Raw genomic sequence first — 14693 nt, 5'->3', positions numbered from 1 at the left:
ATCACCTAGTCATGTTTGAACCTTTTGATTTTGTCAGAACTTGTTCTCTCATTATCACTGTATGCTAAAAATAACAGCAGAGCCTGTAAAATTCCTGTTTTCCAAGAAATATTCTTCATATAATGAAATAAGAAAACTAACAAAGAATGTGAATTCTTGAAGAAACTCCTATAAATTCATATTGGAAGTGAAACAGATTGATTTTCATGTAACTTAGACCAAGTATCTTAATGTTTCATGTCATTGTATAAATAAATTTGTTAAGTAGATTGAAATAATTAAATATTGCCTGATGTCATAAGACGAGTCATGGCAATTGAGCATAGTCAATATATTTCACCACCATAGCTTATATTATTATGATGATTTTTCTTTTTTTTCCCTCCATATTGTCATTGGGATGAAGGGTCATAGAAATCTTTGACACATCAGATATATATTTTTACTGGTAGATCTGAGAGTTTCTTATCACTACTGTATTCATACTAGCTAGTAAATTCAATTCCTTTTCAAATTTCCCATTACATAGCCTTTGTGTAACTCCCTTTTGAATGATGTATGAAGCAATTCTAAACTATGCTTTCTCTTCTTAGAGTTGCTTTCTACTTCTAGAGCTACTCGGTAGATAAGTACTGTCCATTAGATACATACTGTGAACCACAAGTGCAATCCACATGTATAATTTTAAATATTAGTCACCTAAAAAAGTAAAACAGATATAATTATTTTTAATAATACTGCTTATTTAATGCAACATAGGCAAACTGTCATTTCAAAATGAAACAAATGTAAAGATTATTGAAATATCTTATAATATATTTTTATATTAATATACATTTAATTCTAATAGCTTAATTCAGAGCAGTTACATTTCAAATACAAGATAGCCACACAAAGCTAGGACTACCATACAATGAGGTAAAAATCTTGACTCTCACTTCTTGCTTTCCTAATTGAAAACTTGAAGTAGAAGGGTAATTTATTTTGATCATTCATCTAAGGGTATAGGAGTTATTTAAGTAGGATAAAAACATACTTTTTAATTTTAGCTCAAATACTGAAATGAATCTTCAATGTGGAAAATTATATAAGATTAGACGTAATCTTTTCCATGGAATTTCAGGATAATTCCTGCCAGTCATGTTGTAGTAATGCATGAATTCTGATAAAATGAAAATGCATGATTTAAAGTGGAAACAGTCTACTCATTTTTAGCTACTTCTTTTGAAAAATCTGGAGTAACTGATTCATAATAAAAAAATTACACTCACATTGAATTATTGGATTATGACATAATGATTTATTTATTTATTTAGTTAGTTAGTAAGTGCAGTACTGGAGATTGAAACAGGGTCTTACTAAGTTACCCAGGCTGGTCTTGAACTTTCAATCTCCTTTCTCAGCCTCCTGTGTAGCTGCAATTACAGGAGTATGCCACCATGCCTGGATGATTATTTAACATTTTCTTATTATATTGAAATCACATCTATAATTTAGTAATTCTCTTTCTTTTAAAAAAATGAAATGGAAAGATTTTTCTCACAAAAATGTGTACTGGAATGGTTTTTGTGGCTTTATTCTTTAAAGGCTAAAACTAGAAAGGTGAAAATATCCATTCTATTCAATAACAGAATGGATAAAGATTAATGCTATATTCATATATGACAATAACAAATTATTGATTCATACATAGCACTGACTGGATCAATCTGAAACATTCTGAGCAAAACAAATTATATACAAGATTATTATACATTGAATTCCACTCCTGTGAACTATAAAGAAAGATGCAAAATTACCCAACATGTTTGAAATGAGGAAATAGTTATCTCTGGGTGATGTTATAAATCAACCAGAAACGGGCAGAAGGGCTCTTACTAGGATAATTGAATTAAAAAAAAATATTTAGGATGATATTTATTATAAGAACATACAGTTCTCAAAATTTAGTGACCTGAACACTTAAGATATGTACATTTTAATATACACTAAGTGTACTACTTCAAAAAACAACATGATAAATACAACAAATAATTTGCTATTAACTGATGCATAGTAATTAAGTATGTGACTTTGCAGAATGGTACATTAAAAAGAAATTATTAGGCTATGTATCAAAAATATTGAAAACATGTTTGGTATATTGTTGAGAGACACTAGTTTCAAATCAAACCAATTTTTTTTTGTTTTACTTTGTAGAAACAAATCATTATAATCTTGGCAAAAATATATGCCTCTAAATTTAAAAAGTGGGAACATATTAGAATTAGAGAAAAATTCACGTTCAGAAACATTGCAGGTTTACACAAATAGAGATACTATATACACACACTGAAAGGCATTATCTGTATACTACATGTCTTTTTGAGAGGCCTAGGAAATAATTATCTTTCCTTTTAGGGATAGGTAAGACAAAATAGAAATATGAGAAAAATATTGAGACTCAAGTTGAGTTCAGATGAATAGATTTACATCCTAATCCCTGTTTTAATAAAGAGTTCAAATATAATTTGTTTCTTTTCAAAGTAATTTTATTGAATAAAATTGTTTCTCATGGGAGTATATCAAGGGAGCTTGTTTCTAAATTATCTACAATAATATCAAGCACATGATTGTTATGTTTTTATCAATCTTAAAACACTTTTTTATTCAGTAATTTGATTTCTGTAGTAGAAATTGGAAATATATGGTTTGGATATGAGTTTGTGTGTTTTATCCAAAAAAAAAAAATCATGGATAGATATTTTTTAATCTCATGAAGTCTTCTACACCTCAGACTGAAAAACTTATGTGATTCATAAGTATTGAAATGAATCTGTTTTGAAGTACATGTAGTTAATGAGTGACATTTTTAAATTAATGTGGTGCTTAAGTTATTATATTATTTTTAATGTCAGTGTGATATATAAAAATCAAAGTACTCAGAGAAACATTATATTTAGGGTCAATGAGAATTTTGTGGTTAAAATCTTCCAAATTTTGATCATTGACTGTGAACATATGCTCTTGTTTCTCTGCACCTCACTTTTCTCATCTGTAAGAGACTTAAACTCTTTTTGTAGGGTTTAAGCTTACATCTTGAGATGTAAGCATTAAATACATTATCATGTTTCTTGTATACACTTCAAGGATGAAGACTTTATCTATATTCTATCTGGTTAAAAATGAAAATATAATAAAATGAGTTATAAATAGAAAAGTGAACACTAAGAATGGTAAGGGAAGGATGCACAAGTACATGATAAAAACATGTCTATCCTTATGGACCATGACACTAAGAACATAGCACTTTACCATTAGTGACTTGAACTTACTGTGACTCACCAGTGTATTAAATTTCCTATACTGGTCATTGATTAGAATAATGCCTTTAAGGTACACTATAATATCTGTAGTATAACTTGAACTATGAACAATATGTGTTATGCTTTAGTCAATATATGTCATGATATTTGAGCCTACTGAAGTTTGGGGACATTTGGATATCCATTGAGTTTCTATATGATTTTACATTCATATATAATGATTATATTAGTGATTTTAGAAACTAAACACAACTAGTGTAAATAAAATCATTATTACTTTTTTCTCAGTCTTCTAATTGGTTTCCCTGTATCTTTCCATCTTTGCTTGCTTAACATGAAGAAGAAAAAGAAAGGGAAAAAAAAAGTTAAGTGAACGTTTTAAAACAAGAGGGGACCGTGCTGCCTCCCAGTGGCTTTAATCTTCCTGTGTATAAGACAGATTCCTTCGTGTTTGTGAGATTATAAAAATTGATGACATCTGATTTGTCCTAATCTTCTAATTTTCTCTCTAGTGTACTTGATTCCAGGCATTCAATACAGGAAATATCCCTTCCTTCATGGAAATTATAGTTATAATTTCATGGACAGATGGAAATCACTGAAGTAAATAAATATTATGATAATATCAGATAATTTATGTTAGACAGAAAATAGAGTAATCTGTTTGAGGAAGTGCTATTCAAGTTGAGGACTGAGAATAATCCTGAAATTCATAGCTAACATCAGGTGAACAGTCATATTTTGTTCATGTTTGAAAAAGTCCCATAAAATGAACCTGAAAGCCACCTATTTTAAGAACTCATCTTTTAACTTCAAGTTAATTTATAGTTAAGGTAACCAGACTCTTATATCAGCAGTGGGATATTTTAGATTCAAGTAAAAAAATATTTACAATTGTTCAAAGTCTTTACAACTATGAAAGTCAAATGACAGATACATAAAACTTAAAACAGTTGACCATATATTTAGTATGATGTCATCATTAAATTTGATAAAGCCATAGTAAATTTGTGCCTCAAGAACATGCACATGACTTTTTCCACCTATTTGGATACATAGATCTGTGCCTCGTGAGGGTGCTGTCTATAAAACTCTATGTGAACAAGCATATCCAGCACCTCATTCATAAAAATAGGCTATTTCAGAGTTGGAACTTTTTTATCAGTGACACATTTACATGAAACTTTGAATATGTGCTCAGAGATGATTAGAAAATCTTCATTCTGAGTTGACGGTAGCACAGGTTGACACTGTCATCCCTAAGTCAGATATTAAAGTTTAGTATAAAAAACTTTAAATTTCTACCCTTCTTACCAGAGTTTAAGAAAAATTGTATTTTACATTTAAGTTTGAATTAAACAATCAAAGAATCCTGATGCACCAACATAAATCATAAAATATTTTCTGAAACACATTTTTCATTTTTCTCTTTGATTCTATACAACGCCAGGGTATACCTGACATATTCACAAAAGCATGGAACGTACCTGCTTAGTCCTCAGCACTGACTGCCTGCAGTTTCTAATGTGCCGGGCTAGCTCATATGCTGGGTAAGGGTGCAGAGTCAGGATCCAGACTCCAGGAGTTGGGTGGAAGCAGGCTCGTGGCGAGCAGCCTGCAAACTCTGTTATTGCAGGAACAGCTATATATTTTATAGGTTTCTTGCCCAATCACAATGTGCCATAGGGGATCAGACCACCAGGTTCCTCTATGGGTTCCCTAGGTAACAATGAGTCAACTTGGGACAGTCGTTTATTTTCCTAGGTAGTCGAAGCAGAATGCTCCTCCCCGCAAGTTTTCCTTACACACTTGAGACGTTCACTACTGCCAGCCAAGAACTAGGAGTTCTCCCAACAACTTCACTCCACCCACCCATTTCTCTTCAATCCGTTTACAGTTTTTATTTTTTATTAGTATCCTGTGGATACACCGATGCAGGGACCCACTGTGCCACACCCATGCACGCACACAGGAAAGGTATGTCAAATTCTTTCCACTGTTCTTCACTTTTCTTGTCCTTCCTTCCTCTTCCACAATCCCCTTCATTTACTCTACTGATCTTTCCTCTGATGCAATTCCCACTCTCCTCTTTTTCCCTTTTTCTATTTTCCTTTTTTTTGAAACACATTTTTAAAAACCACTGTTATGTGTCAATTCAGCTTTTGAAACAAGTTGTCTTTCATTTCAAAAACCACTCTCAACTTGAGTTTCAATAATATAACAGGAGCTAAATTCCAACTAATAATCTATCATAAAATATTTAGGAATAAATAAATTAAAACTACACTCCTTTATTATTTATGTGAATGTTTTAAGTGCTTCAAAGCAATACAATTTTGAGGGGTTTTAGTCTCACCTGAAAAAAAAGTAGTCAAGAAGCTAGTAGAATTTTGATTATTGCACTTATAAAATTGCAGCAATTAAGATGGAAATCTACAGCTCTCTTGAATATAACCTACTGCCCTTGAAATATTAATAGTGTTGAAATTATAATTTTTTTCTAAGATGAGTTTTCTCACATTTCTCTCTAAATATCTGGAGTTGGGCCTCTGTTATTCTTTCAAAATGTTATGAAAATACCCTGAAGAGGCAGATGTCTCTAAGGGGACTTCAGAACTGTTTAAAAATTATGTCTGCAAGGTTTGAAGTGGATGTAGTGTGATATGACATCCGTTCTTGATTATTCACAAATCCCTTTTCAGCATAAGCTGGATTGTATTAAGCAATCTTTTAAAATCATCCAGGCAAACGTTTAAAAATATATACATGATGATGAGTAGGTGTTAGAATTGCTGCTTTCTGGGAGTGGATTCTTGTATTAAATGTTCCATGTGGTATAATAAAAGGTTGTATAGAATGGTGCATGATCTGAAAAACTCCAGTTTATTTATAAATATATTTATACAAGTCTACTTGTAAATAATCCTAGCAGAGATCTTCACATATATAATTTTCATGTATCAGCTAACTTAATCATTGAGTCTCCATTTGTTTTTTGTTTGTCTCCATACACCAAGTGAAATAGGGTATCGCTCCATGCCACAACAACACTATTCTCCTTGGAGTAAGTTAGAAATGAGTGTTTACTCTTTATGTTAAAAAAAAAAAAAAAGCAGATTTTCTCATACTTGATAAAAAGTGTCAAATCAAATGGTTAAGAGGTGATATAGAATTCCACACCACTGACTTCCCTTCAGTTATGCTAATGCTACAGTCCTTATGTGCTGAGATTTTTGTGGCTTGAACTCCTGCCTCCCTGACTCCTGCCTACTGGACACTGATTTGTAGATGCTTTTATTTCATAAATGACATTGTCAAAAAATTGCTTGAAAAGCTTGCAATAACTGCGGAAGTTACTCGCCTTCTAGTTCAAAGGTCTTCATATTCTTTTCTAGCATTTATGAGTTCTTCTATCATGAATAACTTAAGTTTCAATAAATTTTTAGAATAATTCATACATTACTGAAACTGTTAAAGAAAAGTTATGCAAAAATTAGAAATTAAGCCAAAGGATGAATGCCTGTCATTTCAGACTCTAAAGTGTAGTATTGTTTAAGAGACCCATAGAATAATGATTTAATTCCTGGAGGAAAAGTGGCCTTGATTCATTAGTTATGTGCCATTCATTTGGAATTAGAATTCTTAAAGTAACATGATGATGCTTTCAGATTACTTTCTGGTAGAGATAAAAATTATCTCTGTGCAGTACAAAAGATAACCCAGAAGATTATAGCTACATAGCCTTATAACACCACTAATCTGCTTTGTATGTAAATTACTAATCTTTTGGGAATTCCTTATTTTCAGTGCTTATTTACCTTTCTCTATCAAATTGCCTTTTATTTAATGTACCATGCCATGCAGTTTCTCTCATTTATCAATTACTTAACTGCCATACATGTTTATTCTACTTTTGTGTGAGAGTCATAAGATTTTGAAAACATTCATTGACAAAAATTATCAATTAACATTGAAATTACTGTGGAAAGAATTTATTTCCTTACCAATTTTTTAGATTTAGGATTTTGTTTGGGTCCTTCTTGGCTTTTTGAAACTTCCAAATTGTGTGGAAGGTATTATTTCCCAACCATAAGGAATTTTATTAAAAATATACTCTCAGCAAGAACACTTAGGTATTTATAGATCATTTACATTAGAGGGTAATACTTGTTTCCTACTTTTGATTTCCATGTGGAGACATTTTTTCTTTTGTTTATTTTTATTAGTACTTTATAATTATGCATAATATTGGAGTTCATTTTGATACAATTAAGCAAGGACTATAATTTGTTCCAATTCATTCCCTAGTTCTTCCCCTTTCCCCTTTCTCCTTCCTGCCCATTGCTTTTCCACTATTCTAGTGGTCTTCCGTCTATTTATTTGTATTTTTTTAAATTAGTACTTAATTTCACTATGGTATATTCATATATGTGCATAAGATACTTTGATGATTTTCATTTCACCTTTCTTCCCATTTCCTGTCCCTTCTCCCTCCACCCTCAATCCCTTTTCTCTACTCCACTGATTCTCTTTTCTGTGTTCAAGGGATTCTTCCTGGTTTTTTTCCCCCCTTAAATTGATCTTGCTTCCACACATGAGAGAAACATTGGACCCTTGATTTTCTGAGTCTGGCTTATTTAATTTAACATGATATTCTCCATTTCCACCCATTTACTGGCAAATGCCATAATTTCATTCTTCTTAATGACTGAATAAAAATTTATTATGCATATATACCACATTTTCTTTATCCATTCATCTGCTGATGGACATCTGGTCTGTTTCCTTAACTGTGCTATTGTGAATTGTGCTGCTATGAACATTTATGTGATTTTATCACTATAGTATGTTCATTTTAGTTCTTTTGGATAAATACAAAGGAGTTGGCTAGCTGGATCACATGGTGGTTCCATTCCTAGTTTATCAAGGAACCTCCATACTGCTTTTCAGAGTAGTTGTACTAGTTTGCAGTCCCATCAAAAGTTTGCAAGTGTAACTTATGCACCACATCCTCACTAGCACTTATTATTTTTGTTTTTGATAACTGGCATTCTAACTGAAGTGAGATGAAATCTCAATGGTAGTTTTAATTTGCATTTTTCTCATTGCAAGAGATGCTGAACATTTTTTAAAAATATATCTCATGGTCATTTTGTCTCTTTTTCTTTTGAGAAGTGTCCATTTAGTTCTTTCAGCATTTATTAATTGGGTTATTTGTTGTTTTTTTTAATGTTAAGTTTTCTGAATTTTTTAATGTATTCTGGATATCAATTTCCTGTTGTGCTGATTTCAAAGATCTCCCATTCTCTAGATTCTCTCTTCACTCTCTTGTTTATTTTTTTCCATACAATGTGTCCAATTCATTTATATTTTATTTTATTTGTTCTTCTTAGATATACATAATAGCAGAGTGTATTCTGACATATTATACCACTTATTCTAAATAAGATCCCATTCTTGCAATTGTACATGATATAGAGTTTCCCTGATCATGAGTTCATATATAAACATAAGAAAATCATGTACAATTTATTCTACTTTCTTTCCTATTCCTATCCCACCTCCCTTCTCTTCATTCCCCTTTGTTCTAATCAAATGAACTTCTCTTCCCTGCCCTGCTTATTGTGTGTTAGTACCTACATATCTGAGAAAACATTTGGTCTTTGATTTATGGGAACTGGTTTATTTCACTTAGCATGATAGTCTCCAGTTCCATCCATTTACAAGCAAATGCCAAATTTTCATTCTTTTTCATGGATGAATAATATTTCATTGTGTATATATACCACATTTTCTTTATCCATTCATCTATTGAAGGGCACCTAGGTAGTCTCCATAGCTTAGCTATTGTAAATTGAACTGTTATAAATATTGATTTAGTTGTGTCACTATAGAATGTTGATTTTATGTTCTTTGGGTATATACTGAAGAGTGATAAAACAGGGTCAAATGGTGGTTCCATTCCAAGTTTTCTGATGAATCTCCATATGGCTTCCCCAGAGTGCTTACTTCCCTAGAACATTTCTTCTCTTTCATTTCCTGACTCATTAAGCCCATGAAGATTTAGGGTGACATTTTCTGACTGGGGGAAAACAACTAGTTATGCACACTGCCTCTCTTTCAAGAACATGCCCCCCCACCACCTGCCTATCCCAGGTTCCAGTTACTGTCTAAATCTTATGCTCATATGGGTCTTCTGATTACACCTGAGATTTCAGCAGTAATAAAGGGTATATTTCAGTTTTTATCTGATACTTTATTCATTATCTGTTCAAAATTCTGACAGGGGATTTGCTAATTTTGGGGGGTGACCTCTTCAGATTTGGAAGCACTTTCTAATTTTCTACTTATAAAATATCATTTCCCTGGAAAAAAATAAGTGGTTAATAGTATTCTCAATCATTCTTGTGTCATAAGTTTCAGAATAAATGCAATAATATTTCTTTAGGATAACAAATTATATGCATGAAAATCATTATTACACCTACAAGAATCAATTACTTGAAATAATATTCCTTTTAGAAATAAAATGAGATAAAAAATTCTATAAACGTTAAAGACTTTACATGAAACCATCCTTTATGTTATACCAAATATTCATTGTAACAGTCATTGACTCCAAGTCCCTCAAAAAAGTTTCACAGAGAAAAAATTCAAAATCATCTCAATTCTATTTAGTCTATGATGCAGCCTGTATTTGAACAAGAAGTTTTGCTTTTTCGTTTTCAACACATTGTTTCAACAAATACAGGAGGTGAGGTTAAAATTAAGACAGCCAGGATTATTGATTTATCAGCAAGCGGAAGTTCTTTCTCCAGCATATCAATTTTTGCAGTGTTATCATAAGCCTGGAAAAGACATTTTTTAAATCTCCAAATATGCCCTGATATGACACATTCATCAGCGACATTTTATATTTTCCATCTATTTCAGAGTGACAGCTATCTGCTACATTGACATGATTGCATGTTATAGTAATTAATACAATAACAGCAAATATTATCATGAAGTATTGCTGATAAATCATTTATGTTCCATATGCATGGTAGACCTGTAAACTAGTTCCTTCTATCTATTCTCTCTCCTCCTGTGCTTCACACTCCTATTTACCTCACTCATATTTCCCAGGGATTTCACCTTCCAGTAAACAGTAGGAACCTTATTTTATGCTTCAGTCTCTGTCATTTTCAAGAAACTTAGGCTAAAATGTGTTTTATTATCCTACTTGTCTCATACAGTCCAGGAACATAATTTACCATTATTCATCACATTATAGAACTTCTAAAAGGTCATTATTTATATGCATATACTCAGTGCACAATGTAGGAATTCAATAAATATTTGTTGAATTAATTATATCTACACACACACACTTACAGACATCATATAAAATGATGAATGGAATGTTATAAAATCAGCAAGTAAACTAACATCAATTTAAGTATTATGGTCTCTGTATATTTGCAAATATGCTAAATGATTCACGTAATGCCATTTAGAAGCCTCTACTAACCCTTTCCCACACCAGAGTAAATAAGACACTGTGGTTAGCTGTGTTTTCTGTCTGTGTATTCTATGCTAAAGTGGGTCAGGAGTGTGAGAGGGAAACTACAGCATATCTACTCTGCACCAAACCAACTTTTCCAACTCTGACAGACCTTCAAGATTGGCAAGATAAATGGCAGCTCTTCAGGCTGCCCAGAGAAGCCCATAGATCAATTTTTGTTTCACCTAAGGAAAGAAGCTGGTTGTTGAACTTTTTTGCAAGCTCACTGTGGGAGAGGGATGACTGTGTTTATGCTTGGTGAGATAGATTCTAGTCATCATACCAATCCCAGAAAAACTGAGGCACTGGACATAAGAAACAAGTACTTCATTCTCCTGGGGAAGTTGGAAGACAGGGAGTCTTTTCTTGATCATATCACTCTGTAGTTGAGGAAGGGAATCTGAAAAATGGGTGTCTGGACTCTACTTGCTAGCTTCAGTGAATTTTATTTTACATTTTCCTAGAATACAGAAGCCTTCTGATTACTTTCTGGATTTCTCATAAGGAAAAATTGTTTGTGTTGCAAATCAGTGTTTTGGTGGAGGGTACAAGGGTACAGAGCTTCTTCTTCTCCCATCTTGCTCCCATGCCCTCTGATTCCACTTGTATTTGAAGCAAACATCACATAACATATAAATACATATAAGAATTTTCTAGATATCAGAATGGCAACTAGATTTAGGAATGCTTTTCCACCCACATTAAATTAAAACATCAATGGTAGTCATATGTATTATTTAAAATACACTATAGGGTACTGTAAAAATATTATACCAATAAAAAGACTTTACCAGAGAAAGATTTTGTTTCTCTCACATGTAAGTAGTTCAAGCCTAGAAAAAAACAGGCCTTCTATTGTGGTCACATAGTGTGAAGGAATCCAATCTCTTTGGTCTTATTGACATTACTAAAAGTTCTTTGTCTCCACATCCAAAATATTTCCCTTTATTCTAATCAGTAAGCAAGGGAAGAAACAGTAAAAACAAAATCATGCCTCTCTCTTTTTATCATTATTATCATTATTTTGATACTGAGGACTGAACCCAGGGGGCACTTTACTACTGAGCCACATTCCCAAACCTTTTGATTTTTTGAGACAGGGTCTCACTAACTTGCTTCTAGCCTTGCTAAGTTGCTGAAACTGGCCTTGAACTTGAGATCATTCTGTCTGAGCCTTCTGAGTTGCTGGGATTACAGACATGCCCCACCACACCTGGCTAAAAATCATGTTTCTTTCTATTCAAGACATTTCCAAAATTTTGTCTGCATCTTTTCTACTCATATACTGAAGAAAGGATTTTAAAATGTAGTTATTAACTGGCGGGTTATGTACTAAATTAAAATTTCTACTGCAATGAAACTTGCAAATACAATTACAAGCCCTGCCACTCTATACTTTGTAAAAATTGGTAAAACATACTTGACTGAAAATTGATGAACTCCATAAAACAAATTTTAGGGAAATGGTCAATACATTCATCATTGAGTGAAAGAAATTGTATGTATACTAGCCCTGACTTTTTCTAGAGTGGAAGTGGAAAAAATTATGCCCATAGTAATGATAATAATATAACAATAAAGCTTATACTAAATCCATTTTAAAATAGGATACCAGAAAATCAAAGAAGAGTTGATTGAACTATATTAATACCACCATGTATAATAGTTTTAATGTTAGAAATAATGACTAGAAACGAAGATCACTCCATACTGGCAAAAGTGAAGTTACTGGAAGACATATTTATAAATTCGTATATACCTTATTACATAGAAAATATGAAAATCAAAAATGTACTAAAATATGAAAGTAATTGAAATGGCTATCATCTTGGATATTTTGAACAAGAATTTCTCAGTAATTGATTAGTCTAACTGAATTAAAATCAATAAGTTATATAACAATCAAAGAGCACCACTAGCAGACTTTGACCAGTAGACATACAACAATGTGATAAAAATGCAATGTCTTGGGGCTGGGGATATAGCTCAGTTGATAGAGTGCTTGCCTAGTATGCACAAGGCTCTTGTGCAGCACCACACATACACACCCACACAAAAGAAATGTAATGTCTTTTTTCCTAAACATTAGAGAAAACATAAAACTGACCACACTGACTATAAAAGAACCATAGTGGATGTGAAATCATTACTTTCATAAATATACTATTGCCCTTGCATACTACATTTCATAATTTTTTTTAAATCTTGTAAATACAGAAATTGTAAAAAATTACCTAAGCAACTAAAAAAATTAGAAATGAGGAAAAATCATAAACATAATAAAATTTTGTGCACTGCTTAGAAATTTATGTCCTTAAATATTTACAATTCAAAATTTGTAAAATTGTCCAAGATATTGAAATACATCTACCTTAAAACATTGAAAGATCAAATGAACATACCAAAACAAAGAAGAAAAGGAAATGAATAAGAGCAGTACAGTAATGATAAACTATTGAAATATAAAACCAACATATAATACAAAAAACTAGTAAATTCATGTTAGCTATTTAAAAATAAGTAGACAAAAACATGGCAAGATTACACAAAAAGAAAGTGAAAATTTTAAGATATAAATATTTCACATGAACAGAAATAGATTATAAGACAATAATATGAAAAAACTTTAAAAATAAAAAATAAATCATTAGAATGGAAATATGCCACTTAACAAATTGACTTGGAAAAACTAGGAAATATGAAAAGTGCTGTAATCAACAATGCTAAAACAATAGTTTAAAAATTCTTCTATTAAAAATACATAGGAGCAAAATTGGATTGACACTAGCTCAATAAAATTTTCAGGATCAAATAATTCAAATATTATTTAAACACTTCCAAAAAATAAAAGAAAACTTAATATCTCATCTTAATGTTAATGATAGAACATAGAAAATCAGTTAAGTTCAGTTAAAAAAAAAAAAAAGATTAACTTTTCCAGGGTATATATACAATAGCAGCAAAATTTTTGAGATTTTTTTAGTTAAAAAAATCAAATGACAAAATTTAAATTCCCATGTTTATTGCAGTACTAGTAACAGTAACCAAGTTATGGAATAAATGTAAGTGTCCATCAAGGAACATCAAGGATGAATGGATAAAGAAGTGAAATATCAGCAGATCTAAAAAAGGAAGAAATTCTATCATTTACAACAACATGAATGGATTCTGAAACAGTAGCATTAAAAAAAAAAAAAAAAAACAAGCCAAATACAGAAAGGTCAATACTCCATGTTCTTGCTTAAATATGGAATCTAAAACAATTGAACAGACAGAAGGAGAGAATGAGAAGTTTACTATCCGAATCTGAGGGCATGGCAGGCAGGTGGTTGAAGTCCAAAGAGTACCAACCCTCAATTAGATGAAAGCATGTTTAATAATTTTTTTTTTCTTTTTTAGTTCAACCACCCAGCATGGTGGATTGAGTGCTGTACAAAAATTATATTAATCATAAATTTTTAAAGTTCTGGTAAAAATTTTATATTTAGTATGATGAACCTGATTTAATAATTCCATTTTGTATTAAGAGGCACAGCATCATTTTGTACTGCATAAGTATATGGAATCATAATTTTTTTAATAAAATACATAACTCACTGAATGTCAGAAATATAATGTTATAAAGGATGATTACTTGGTGGTAGATCATCAAATTAAATATCATTTAATAGTAAAAATGAATAAACTACAGCAATGATATTTAACTTACTTGACTGTCGGGAGCAGAGAACCAATTATGTATGGGTCTTTGAAATGCCCAAAGACAGAGGCAACACCTCCTTTGGGAATTTCTCCATGCAAAGGCGCCTATAGAAGATCGCCCAATCAACATGGCGATGCCT

The sequence above is a fragment of the Sciurus carolinensis genome, chromosome 10 (genome assembly GCF_902686445.1).
Source record: "Sciurus carolinensis chromosome 10, mSciCar1.2, whole genome shotgun sequence".
NCBI classification, from domain to species: domain Eukaryota; kingdom Metazoa; phylum Chordata; class Mammalia; order Rodentia; family Sciuridae; genus Sciurus; species Sciurus carolinensis.
This window is presented reverse-complemented; position numbering follows the sequence as displayed.